Source organism: Callithrix jacchus, chromosome 4 (assembly GCF_049354715.1).
Source record: "Callithrix jacchus isolate 240 chromosome 4, calJac240_pri, whole genome shotgun sequence".
In the NCBI taxonomy this organism is placed as follows: Eukaryota; Metazoa; Chordata; class Mammalia; order Primates; family Cebidae; genus Callithrix; species Callithrix jacchus.
Genome location: NC_133505.1, coordinates 102619877 through 102633064, shown reverse-complemented (window position 1 = coordinate 102633064; position 13188 = coordinate 102619877). Strand labels below are relative to the sequence as shown.

The following is a 13188-nucleotide window of genomic DNA, read 5'->3' as shown; positions in this document are numbered from 1 at the left end:
TGGCTAACTCCAGTTTATCCTGTAGATAAATGAGTTTCTCAGGGAAGCCTTCTTTCATGCTCTTCATCTTGTTTGTAAACATTATCAGTACAAAGACCATGGTAATATTTGTTTAACATAGTATTCTCAGTACTCAATAGAGAATCTGGCATGTTTTAGACACACAAAAAATATTTTTGAAATAATACTCCATGTTCTGATTTCTCCTCTTTTCCACCATACTATCAAATTGTCTTACATTCATCATAATTTTATTTAGACCATGTCCATTATCTTGTCGTTGGACTTTCTGCAGCCACTTTCTCCCTGCTATAATTGATATTGGACACAGCTGCCAAAATAATTTTCATCAAGCTTTGCTCAGGCTGATACTTTCTGTCCTCAATTTGCTTTTAAATTACAGTGATTTATTGATTAAGTTAAAAACAAGAACTTTGAAATTTTAAACCAGTTGCTCACCATTTTCTTTTGATATTCTTCTATAAAAGGTTTTTGTCTATATTATAGCCATGGTCTGAATGTATGTGATCCTCTAAAATTTATATGTTGGAAGGTAATTCCCAGTGTGACAGAATTTGAAGTGATTAGGCCGTGAGTATAGAGCCCTCATGAATGTAAGATTAATGCCCTTACAAAATAGACTTGAGAGAGACTGCCCTTTTCACAAGTGAGGATAATCGAAGGTGCTGTCTATGAGGAGTGGACCCTCACCAGACACTGAATATCCTAGCACCTTGATCATAAGCTTTCTCGCCTCCAGAATTGTGAGCAACAGTTCTGTTGTTTATAAATTAGATAGTCTAGTATTTTGTTGTAGCAGCCCAAATGGACTAAGACAGCCATTGTGCTTTGTCTTTGAATTTATCCTTCTGTCTAGCTATACCCAGCTTCTCTTGTCTTTCCTTCAGTCATGAAGTTTCAGGTCTGCAAACCCACGTTTATATTTCACATAGCATGTGCTTACATGAGTGAAAAATACCCCAGAATGTTTTAGCTCCATGAAAGACAAACTCTCAATATAAAACAGCAAATTGCATGAGGAAATGGATCAAAGGGAGAAAGAATTTTGAAATTATTGAATAATATGAATGAAACTATAAAATAAGTATATATATTAGACTGTTCTCATGCTGCTATAAAGACATACCTGAGACTGGGTAATTTATAAAGAAAAGAGGTTTAACAGACTCACAGTTCCACATGTCTGGGGAGGCATCACAATCATGGTGGAGGGTGAAGGGAAGCAAGACACATCTTGTGGTGGCATGTGCAGGGGAACTGCCCTTTGTAAAACCATCACATCTTGGGAAACTTATTCACTATCATGAGAACAGCATGGGAATGACTCACCCCAGTGATTCAATTACCTCCCACAATATGTGGGAATTATGGGAGCTACAATTCAAGATGAGATTTTGGTGGAAACACAGCCAAACCATATAATTATATTTAAGCTGATTATAAAAATAAAGGACTTCCTGTGATTCCAGCAAGGAAGAGGGAGATAAGAAGAAGGCAGGGATTGGGGACCCATACCATGCTTTATCACTGCTGCCTTGCTGATTCTCTGAGCTGGAATGGAGAGATATAGAGGAGTGAATCTTGGAAATGAGTGGCAGCACCTTAGTGGGGGTGGTAGTTGGGTGATGGCAGATAAGAATAAACTCAGCAATGTCAGCAGCTGCATCACTTGGCTGTTGGAAGTGAAGGGGCCAGAGCCTGGTGAGAATTAAAACAAAAATAAGAGGCCAATGCTTAAAGTCTAAAGAAATCTGTCAGTCAAAATATTTTACTAGAGCTTGAATGCTATTCAAAATATGTGGTGATATTTGTGGTCTGTTACATTTCTTAAAATTTTATTTTTTTTAATTTTTGGCTTTTTTGAGTATGATGGTTTGCCTTGAAAAACAGCTGCTGTTTCTTGGAGAATAGAAGATGGAGAAATACACGTTTCACTTACTTGAGACTATAGGTGTACTGTTGGCCCAAAAAACCAACTATTCAGATCGCTTTTTCTTCAGAAAAGAAATTATAAATATTAGTAGAACTTATGGATTTTATGATGAATATAAAAGAAGACATACTATTCAACTATGAAAAATTTTTGGAGTAACTTTTTACAAGTGTAGGTATCATAGATGAGAAATTATGATATCATGAGATTTTTAATCCCCAAGTCTTTAAAAATCTACGGAGCAGTTTCAACAAATTGTAGGGCCAATTTATATAACAGAGCAAACTCTTTTTAGTGATATTTTATGAACTGTTTCTGGAAAGAGATCTGATTCTGGGGTGAAAATGATGAGGAATATCTTTTCTATTTTGATCAGAAGTAGTTGCAAAATACTTGCATGTGAAAGATGTGAACTTACGCAGAAAGCCTTTCGGTTGATTAAAGATGGTTAGGAATTTCACCAAACTGTTGTGGGGAATTTGATAATTCAGGTGCCACGATAAATGTGAAAAAAATCCTTGTTTGTATTCTTTCTGTATTTTTAAAGTTTCAGGAAAATAAAGCCAAATTTCAGTAGTTTCATAATACCACCAAATGATATAATCAAACAGCAAGTGATAAACAAAAAGGTCAGTTTAACACTGCTTAGTTGGGACTTTTAATACAAAATGTCTACCTTTCACTTTAAAAACTATGATGTATACTAGTTTTTTTGTGCCTGTTTCTCCATTTTTCATTTGATAAATGGCTTGGTTATAACAATACAAATAAAAGATTTTCTCCATTCTCAAGTATAGCATGTCTTATGAAATCAAGTTCTTAACTCCATTGGTAAAGGACTGTATTTTCTGAAAGATTACAGCTGTACTCTTCTAAAGGTACTCAACTTAAAACTCGTTTTTTCCTTAAAATGCCTAATACTAGATTTGTGTATGGCAAAAGATGCATACACCCTACAAAAACCATGTTAAATTTACTTTTATTCTTTAAAGTTTGTTAAGGTGTGATTTATAGCCCAACATGTGGCCTGGCCTGTCTTGGTGACAATTCTGTGAGTTTGAGAAGAGTGTGTATTTTGCTCTTGCTTGATGAAGCATTCTATAAATGTTAATGAGATCCAGTTGATTGATGGCACTATTTAGTTCGACTACATCCTCACTGATTTTTTGCCTGCTGTGTTTGTCAATTATTGATAGACAGATGTGGAAATCCAATTATAATAGTGATTCATCTATTTCTCCTTTGAGTTCTATTATTTTTTGCCTCATGTATTTTGATGCAGTGTTATTAGATGCTACGCATTAAGGATAGTTATGTGCTCTGGAATAATTGATCCTTTATCATTATGCAGTGTCCCTTCTCATCCCTCATATCCTCACTCTGGAAGTTTTGTCTGAAATTGATGTAACGATTCCAGTTTTCTTTTGATAAAGTTGTCGTAAGATAACACCTTCTTCATCCCTTACTGTTTAATCCATGCCTTTGCATTTAAAGTGGTTTTCTTATAGATAACATATAGTTGGACCTTGTTCTTTTAAAATCTACTCTTACATAGCCTTTGTCTTTTAATTGGTATATTTATATCGTTCACATTTAAAGTGAGTATTGACATAGTTGGTTTGGTATATGTCTTATTTGCACCTGTTTTCTCTTAGGTGCTCTGCTCTTTGTTTGTTCATCTTCCACTCTTTTCCCTTAATCTCCAGTTTCAATTTAGCATTTTAAGATTCTATTTTTATATAAATTTACAACAAATCTAAGTCCACTTTGAATTAAAACTGTAACATTTTATGAGTAATGCATGCACTTTCCTCCATCCCTTATAATATAGCTGTCATTCATTTCATTTATCTTTAAGCCATAACCACTGAATATACTGTTGCTATTGTTATTTTGAGAAAATTTTTAACTGTTAGATCAATTAAGAATAAAAATACTTTATTTGCATTTATTTATATCTGATACTTTTCCTTTCTTTATGTAGATACAAATTTGACCTATGTAATTTTTCTTCTCTCTGAAGAACTTTTAAGATTTCTTGCAAGGTAGGTATACTATTGACAAATTTTCTCAATTTTTGCTTTTCTGAGAAAGTTATTTTTTCTTTACTTTTGAAAGGTAATTTTATAGATTCAGTATTCTAGATTAATAATTTTTTCTTTCAACATATTAAATATTTCACTTCACTCTTTTCTTGCTTGCATGATTTCTGAAGATAAATCTGAATGTAATTCTTACATTTATTCCTTTATTGATTAGGTAATTTTCTTCTTTGGGTTCTTTTCTAACTTGTTTCTTGATCTTTGGTTTTTGAATTTGAATATAATATGCTTAGGTGTAAATATTTTTGTATTTACCCTGCCTAGTGTTCTCTGACTTTTCTGGATTCTTAGTTTTGTGCCTGCAATAAATTTCAGAAAATTATTAGCCTTTATTAAACTAGAGAATATAAGCAACAGAAAAATACTTTAAAATCAATTATAGGGAAAAGATAGCTTATATACAAATAGTGACAACTAGAGAGCAACTTTTCTTGTATGAAATAGGTACTTGAATATAATGAAATTGTATCTGTAAACTCCTAATGTAAAGATTGTTTCATTAGTATTCTGTAACCAGCCAAACTGATTAAAGAGTGAGGCCACAGTATTTTCAGAAAAAGATTGAGAAGCTCTACCATTCCTAACACTTTTTAAGAAGGGCTCCTAAAGGATAGAGTTTAGTAAGAAAAAAACATGAATCCAGAAGTAATTTTGAATTCTCTAAGAAAATTGACATATTTGTTTTTGTTAATATGGTGGATGGTATATCCTGAAGAATTCTTAAAATAGAACACAGAAATTCTAAAAATGCATTATAATAATTTAAACATATTCAGTAAGTGTACAGTTTAGGCATCATAGAAATATGATGGTGACAAGTGGCCAGAAGTTTTTTGGTTGTCCTGGAAGTGTTTATTAATGATCTTGGGTTTAATGGATTACTGGAATAAGACACAAGGAATAGGAGTGAGTTGAAAATGTTACTGTTACATACAGCTAAGAATCTTTTGGTTCATGGAATTAATGTTCCAGATTTTTCATCCTTCCCTATGTCCATACCCTTTGATATGGGATTTTGTGGTTTCTCAAAATAGAAGTGGAATATATTTCCATGGCCCACTGGATAATGTGACTTTGCCCAATAGAATATAGAGAAGAATAAAAAAATGCCCTGTTCTTATGCCAAATCTTGAGACACTGTGTATTTCCACTTACCACTTTGTGCTTCTATCATTGCAGAAGAAGATTATGCCCTGTGCAGTCTGTTGGTCCAGAAAAATGAGAGCAACACGGAACACACTTAAATAAATCCCACAGTTAGGAGCCAAGTCTAGCTGAGTTTGGAAAAGCCATTCAAGCAGCCCTAAAAATGTGTAAACTGTATAAAAGATTGTTGTTTGAAGACATTGAGTTAGGGGTAATCTTTTTGAAACATTATTACTGTAAAAGCTAACTGAAACCAAAGGGCTAGAGTCTCAGATTAAGGTAAAAGAGAGCATTTTTTTTTTTGGCAGATGGAGAAATAAATTTCTAAAATTTAATGCTCAATTATGACGTAATTCTTAGCAAACTAGGAATAGAGGGAAGGTTTCTATAATTCTGTAAGGGGTACAAAGAGTATCTACAAAATAATAAAAATTAAAACTATAGCACATAAGATACTTAAGGAAGAAAAGTTATAAGAATCTTTTGTATGGCAATAGATAGCACAGAGACAGATGTTCACTATACCACATCTAATCAACATTGAACTATAGGACTGAGTCAGAGGACCTCAAGACCACTCTCAGGCCTGATGATTCACTAGAAGAAATCATGGAACTCAAAAAATGGTGGCGTTTATGGTTACTTTATACTACAGACAAAGGATACTGGTTAAAATTAGCAAAGGTAAAAAGTAGAAGGGTTGAAGTCCAAGAGAAACTCAATTTCTCCCTAGTAATTCAGTTCAATCACTTCAGCTAATAGGGTATTTCCCTTTTTTGTTTATTGCTTCAGTGGCATAAGACAGGCCAAGTGACCAGGTGAAAGTCTCAGCTTCAACATTAATGGATTCATTTTTATATTCCCAGTGGAACCATTCCCTGCAAACCTGCAGTGCTGATGTTCTGTGGCATATTAGTGAAAAGATTCACTGTGCTTTCACTCCCTGATTCTCAGACCATATATTTTGACTATAGGGGAGAAAACAGCATATAATTGTCTCCTGTAAGACGAAGAGGGTGTGGTCCTTCAATTGAAGCTATTTTAATAAGCCAATCCATCTTTCTCTTAGTCCAACTACTTCTGGAAGATAAAGTATACTGTATGAACAGTTAATTCCTTGGGCATAACCCCATCGCCACAGTTCTTTACTGTAGAACAATTTGAAGCAATGCTTTGCAGAATGCCATGATGGTGAACAAGGCATTCTGTGAATTCACAGGTGGTGGTGTTGGCAGAAACATTGTGGGCAGGGAAAAAAAGTCCATCTCCAAAATATTTGTCTATTCCAGTGAGGATGAATCTCTACCTCTTTATAGTAGAAGGTGTCCAATGTAATCAGCATGCCACCAAATGGCTGGCTGCTTCTCCCAAGGAAAGGTGACATATTGAGGGCTCAGTTTTGAGCTCTGTTGTTGGATTTGACATTCAACAGCAGTTGTAGCCAGGTCACCTTTGGCAAAAATAAGCCTATGTTGTTAAGACCGTGTATAGTGTCTATTTATTACAGTGTGGCTACATTTTTCATGGGCCTATTAAGCATGCTCTGGGTATCTGGGGAAAGGAGTGACTAACAGTCACAGAATGTGTTATTTTGTTCACTTAATTAGTGATTACTTCTTTTGCAGTAGATGCCCTTTGGTGAATATTTATTTAAATGGGATATAGCCATTTTTCCTCTTTGAGGCCATTCTGAGTGGTCTATTCACATAACACCCCAGACTTTTTGTTACTGATATTTCAACCCTGTTCTTTCAAAGTCTCTGATTCATCCATTTAAACAATTAGCAACAACTTATGTACCAGTGTGGATCTTTGCTTCTGGGTTTCTTTCAATTCAGTGAAGTAGACAATCAAATGTCCCATTAAAGTTCTAGATTTTTTTTTCCTGGCCACTTCCCATTAGGTCCAATTCTGTGGTCATCTTTCCCATTTTAAAACCAGGATTGAATTTTTTCTTCCTCAGTCAACTGGTAATAAGAAACTATACGTGAGGTTATAGGAGTAGATTGAAGGACAGTAGACAATGAAGAAGTCAGTGTCAAAGGAGATTGACCCAGCATTGCCTGAGCCCAGTCCTTTAATATCATTTTTATCTGATGATAGACCGAAGTCTACAGAAATGTTTGATAAAGCATTGACTTGAAGATAAAGTACTTGAAAGAGTCCAGTTAAGAGATTAACATTATAGTAGCAATGGTGAAACACAACATTGACTGCAGCGTGTGATAGATTCTCTTAGAGTACATGAGTGCTTACAGAAAGAAAATAACCTTGGTTCAAATCAGTTTGAAAGCTGGAGAGTTCCCCAGCATTCCTAAACGATTCCTAATTTCTTGAAGTTACAGGGCAGATACTACTGAAAAATCATCTTTCTCCTCTAATTGTGGCTTTTCCCAGGACACCTCCTATTGGCAAAGACTAGCATCAAATCAACTGGCAAAGAAATGAAGGGGTTTGCAGAATTTGGGTCTAGTGCTAAAAAGCAAGGAAAAGGCCAGTGGATTTGGCTCTGAGAGCCAATAATACATGGGCTTGAGGACACCCTGTAGCTGGAACAGATAACCAGCTTGAAACTGAAAGAAGTAAATCCAATTCTAACTGGAAAAAAATCATAGCTTGCTCTGTGATTCATAATAAAAACGTTGCCATTTGGGTGGAAAGGGGTAAAAAAATATATGATTTAACTACTTAGCTTGGTAATCATTTTTCTAAGTATAAAAATTACTACCTTAAAATAGTGATATATGTAGATCACCACCAATTTATGCAATTTCAGAGGTGAAAAATGTTTTTGTTTTGTTTTATTTTCTAGTCCATCTTGCCTTTGGCATGTCTGGATTACAGAGCATTTCTATTACTCCACTAAATTCAAGTCAAAATCCTTTATTTCGGGATAATGTGCTCACATGAGAGTAGAATAGGAACTTAAGGAGAGGTTAATTAAGTAAAGTCAATTTTGAAAAATAGCCACAAGCTTGCTGGTTTTTTATTGGGCAAATGTACTGACTCCTTGAGCTCTTGGTTTTCTTACCTGCAAAAGTCTTAAGGTCTAGTACTTCACACCTATGAAAGCACCTCATAGAACTGTTATCGCTTTATACTGGAAATAGAAGAGATATTTATCAGAATAATATAATCTGAACCACATTTCCAGTTACTTGTTTTACCATTCAAATGGTAAAGAAGAGAAGAACAAAACTGTCTTCCAAATAACCCTAGTCACAACCTTTTAATTCTGAGACTATATAGATGCACCAGTGTTTGTGGGTTAGCTCATTAAAAGGCATAGAAGAATTGGACAGTATTTAGCTCATTAAAAGGTAGAAGCAGTATAATAAGAAATACCTAATGTAGGTGATGGGGGGATGGATTCAGCAAACCACCATGGCATGTGTATACCTATGTAACAGTCCTGTACGATCTGCACATGTACCCCAGAACTTAAATTATAATAAAAAATACTAAATACCTTTTTTTTAAAAAAGATTTAACTGTAACACTTGTGAATTTCTAAGTTTTCAAACTCAATTATTTTCGCATCCATATTCATGATGATGTAGTTTATCTATAAATGCTACCCACTAGGCTTATTTTAGATGCTCTTGCTAACACCCTGAGAAGCAGTGAACTTGTAAAATTGTCTTTACAACTCAGAAATGTGGTACGAAATATTTGGGGTTGGGATGGGAAGAAGGTAAGAAAAAAATGGTACTGAAGGAAAAGCTCAGATATTAATGTTCAAATATCAACAGAAAAAGATTTCAGTGATCAGATATGAATCAGAAATTTGGAGAAATAAAAATCATAAAATACACTAGAATATTTAATTCACTGTATTAAATTATCCAGTTATTTCAAAGAAGAAAATTTCCAACTGTATTAGAAATACATTTCTCAAAGATTGTTAGAGATGTTTCTCAAAGAAAGATTATACCTTAAAAGGGTATGTTTGCCTCTTAAAGAAATAGATATGTCTGAGTTTACTGGAAGGGTTAATAGTCATGCCTTTTGACCTAGGACTTTAGTTTTGATTAGTTTATTTTCTCTCATTTCTGTTAAAGAAACATTTTAATAGAATGATAAAAATATTAAAACACAAAAACTAGATTTTGTTGACTTTTAGGGCAATCTCTTTAGACATAACTTAATAGGAAGGCATGGGCAAACTTACTGTCTTATTAATTTACTTTCTAAAACAGTTATCACACCAATGTACATAGTGAAGCTGGTACAATTTTTTCAAAGAACTGAAATTTGAGAAACTTTAATTTGTCTTATCTGATTTCCTTTCTTAGAAAACTGACTGCCAGGCCTCCTGGGTGCATTTGGAGAACTGAGACTTTCCAGATCACCACACCAGACAATGAGATGTACCTGCTGCCTGTTGACAGACTTGTCTTTCTTACATCTCCCTAATTCCCATTTCCCCCACGTGGTTACAGTGAGATGCTAGACCCCTCATCTGATCACCTTATGCCTGTGGCCCAACTCCTCTTCCTTAACCCTACTGCTTTCCTTCAATGCTATATGTTAATAAATCCCCAACTTTAGTAAGGGGAGAGAGACAGATTTGAGACTGGTTTCGCATCTCTCTGGCTGACATCACAAATCATAATGCCTTTCTTCTCTTACAATACTCCTTGTTTCAGTTATTGGCTTTCTGTACAGCAAGTTATACGAACTAGGTCAAATACCTTGTGTTTGGCAGCAATAGCAGCATTCATTATTCACAATAGCCAAAAGGTGAGACAGCCCAATAACCCCATCAATAGATAAACAAATGACAAAATATGTTTTTTTGTTTTGTTTTGTTTTGAGACGGAGTTTTGCTCTTGTTACCCAGGCTGGAGTGCAATGGTGCGATCTCGGCTCACCGCCACCTCCGCCTCCTGGGTTCAGGCAATTCTCCTGCCTCAGCCTCCTGAGTAGCTGGGATTACAGGCACGCACCACCATGCCCAGCTAATTTTTCGTATTTTTAGTAGAGGTGGGTTACACCATGTTGACCAGGATGGTCTCGATCTCTTGACCTCAGAATCCCCCCACCTCGACCTCCCAAAGTGCTGGGATTACAGGAGTGAGCCACCGTGCCCGGCCCCAAAATATGGTTTATATATACAATGATATATCCAGTCAATAAAAGGAATAAAGTTCTGACACACAGTATACCATGGATGACCCTTGCAAACAAGCTAACTGAAATAAACTCGTCAAAAAAAGACAAATACTGCATGGTTCCACTTGTATGAGGTACCTAAAGTAGTCAAATTCATAGAAACAGAAAGTAGAATAGTGATTCTCAGGGGCTGGGGGGAGAAGGAATAGGGAGTTACTGGTTAATGGAGTTTTCTGCTTGGGAAGATGAGAAAGTTCTCAAGATGAATGATGGTGGTGGTTGCACAACAATGTGAATGTACTTAATGCCACTGAACTATACACTTAAAAATGGTTAAAATGGTAAAGTTTATATAATATATATGGTTTTAAATTTCGACTTTTTTTTTTTTTTGAGACAGTGTCTTACTCTGTCTCCAGGCGCCAGGCTGGAGTACAGTGGCACACTCTTGGCTCACTGCAACCTCCGCCTCCCAGGTTCAGGCAATTCTCCTGCCTCAGCCTCCTGAGTAGCTGGGACTACAGATGCATGCCACCACTCCCAGCTAATTTTTGTATTTTTAGTAGAGACAGGGTTTCACCATGTTGGTCAGGATGGTCTTGATCTCTTGACCTCGTGATCCACACGCCTCAGTTGACTTTTATTTTAGATACAGGGGATACACATGTAGGACTGTTACATAGGTATATTGGCCCCAGGTAGTAACAATAGTACCCAATAAGTAGTTTTTCAACCCATGCCCCCCATCCTCCGTCCATTCTCTAGTAGTCCATGATGTCTATTATTCCCACGTTTATGACCGTGTGTGCTCAGTGTTTAGCTACTACTTATAAGAGAGAACATGTAGTCTTTGGTTTTCTGTTCCTGAGTTAATTCACTTAAGATTATGGCCTCCAGCTCTATCCATGTTACTGCAAATGACATGATTTTATTATTTCTGTGGTTGCATAGTGTTTCATGATGTATATGCACATTTTATTTATTTTGTTCACCATCGATGGATACGAAGATTGATTCCATGTCTTTCTACTGTGAATAGTGTGATAATGAACATATGAGTATGTGGTTGTTTTTGGTATGATGATTTATTTTCCTTTAGGTACATGCCCAGTAATGGGATTACTGGCTCTGTTTTAAGTTCTTTGAGAAACTTACAAACTTCTTTTCACAGCAGTTGACCTAATTTACATTCCCACCAACTATATATGCATTTGTTGTTTTTTGACTTTATAATATAGTTATTCTGACTGATATGAAATAGTATCTCATTGTGGTTTTGATTTGCATTTCTCTGATGATTAGTGATGATAAGCATTTTGAAGTCTGTTGTTGGCTATTATATGTCTTTTCTGAGAAGTTCTCTGCCCATTTTTTAGTGATTTTTTTCTTGTTGATTTAAGTTCCTAATATAATCTGGATGTTAATAGACCTTGCATAGTTTGTAAATATTTTCTCCCATTCTGTAAGTTGTCTGTTTACTCTGTTGATGGTTAAATTTGCTATGCAGATTACATTTCAAATTTCAGTTCTTTAGTTTAATTAGGTCCTTTGCAATAACAAAAAATGAAATTGACAAATGGGACCTAATTAATTAAGAACTGAAATTTGAGAAACTAATTCCCCAAAAGCAATTGTAAAAAAAAGAAATTGGCAAATGGGACCTAATTAAATGAAAGAACTGAAATTTCTCATGAATTAGTTAGTTTTTCATGGACTAGTTAGTTTCTCAAATTTCAAGTCTTTAGTTTAATTAGGTACCATTTGTCATTGCATTTTTTTTGTTGTTCTTGCAGTTGCTTTTAGAGAAGTAGCCAAAAATTCTTTGCCAAGACCGATGTCGAGAGCAGTGTTTCCTAGGTTTTCACCTAAGGTTTTTCACCGATGACATCTTACATTTAAGTATTTAATCCCTCCTGCTTTAATTTTTGTATATGGTGAAAGGTAAGGATTTAGTTTCATTCTTCTGCATATGGCTAGTGAGCTATCCCAGCACCATTTATTTCATGGAGAATCATTTCCCCATTGCTTGTTTTTGTTTACTTTGTTGAAGATCAGATGGTTGTAGATGTATGACATTACTTCTGGGCTCTCTGGTTTGTTTCATTGGTCTATGTTTTTGTAATAGTACCTTGCTTTTATGGTTGCTGTAGCCTTGTAGTATAGTTTGAAGGTGGGTAATATGATGCCTCTAGTTTTGTTCTTTTTGCTTAGGATTGCCTTGTCTGTTTGAGCTCTTTTTTGGTTTCATATAAATTTTGAAAGTATTTTTCTAACTCTGTGAAGAATTTCAGTAGTGTTTTGTAGTTCTCCTTATATGGATCTTTCACCTCCTTGGTTAGCTGTATTCCTAGGTATTTTGTTTTGTTTGGGGCTATTGTAAAAGGGACTGTTTTCTTGATTTGACTCACAGCCTAGATATTATCATTGTACAGAAATGCTACTGATTTTTGTACATTGAGTTTGTATTCTGAAATCTTGCTAAAATTGTTTATCAGGTCTGGTAGCCTTTCAGCAGAGTCTTTGGGGTTTTCTAAATATAAGATACTATCATCAGCAAAGAGAGATAGTTTGACTTATTCTTTTCCTATTTGGATGCTATTTATTTTTTTCCCCTTGTCTAATTGTTCTGTCTAGGACTTCCAGTACTATGATAAATAGGAGTGGTGAGAGTGGGTATTCTTGCCTTGTTCCAGTTCTCAAGGGGAATAGTTCTAGGTTTTGCTTGTTCAGTATGATATTGGCTGTGAGTCTGTCATAGACAGCTCTTATTACTTTGATGTATGTTCCATCGATGTCTGGTTTGTGGAGAGTTTTTAATCATGAAGAGATATTGGATTTTACTGAAAGCTTTTCTGCATCTATCAAGATAAT

At 35.2% G+C, this 13188-nt stretch overlaps 1 protein-coding gene across 2 annotated transcripts in view; it reads left to right on the top strand.

Annotated features, from left to right (window-relative positions):
• Positions 1–13188, top strand: part of LOC144582182 (uncharacterized) — an 81087-nt gene that overhangs the window by 21937 nt on the left and 45962 nt on the right. The window contains exon 1 of one of the 2 annotated variants that reach the window (XM_078369822.1): positions 3919–3999. The exons of the other annotated variant lie outside the window; for it this stretch is intronic. The gene's annotated coding sequence lies outside the window, so the exon portion shown is untranslated. Of the gene's footprint in view, positions 1–3918; positions 4000–13188 lie in introns of those variants that run through there. 2 annotated transcript variants of the gene reach the window in all.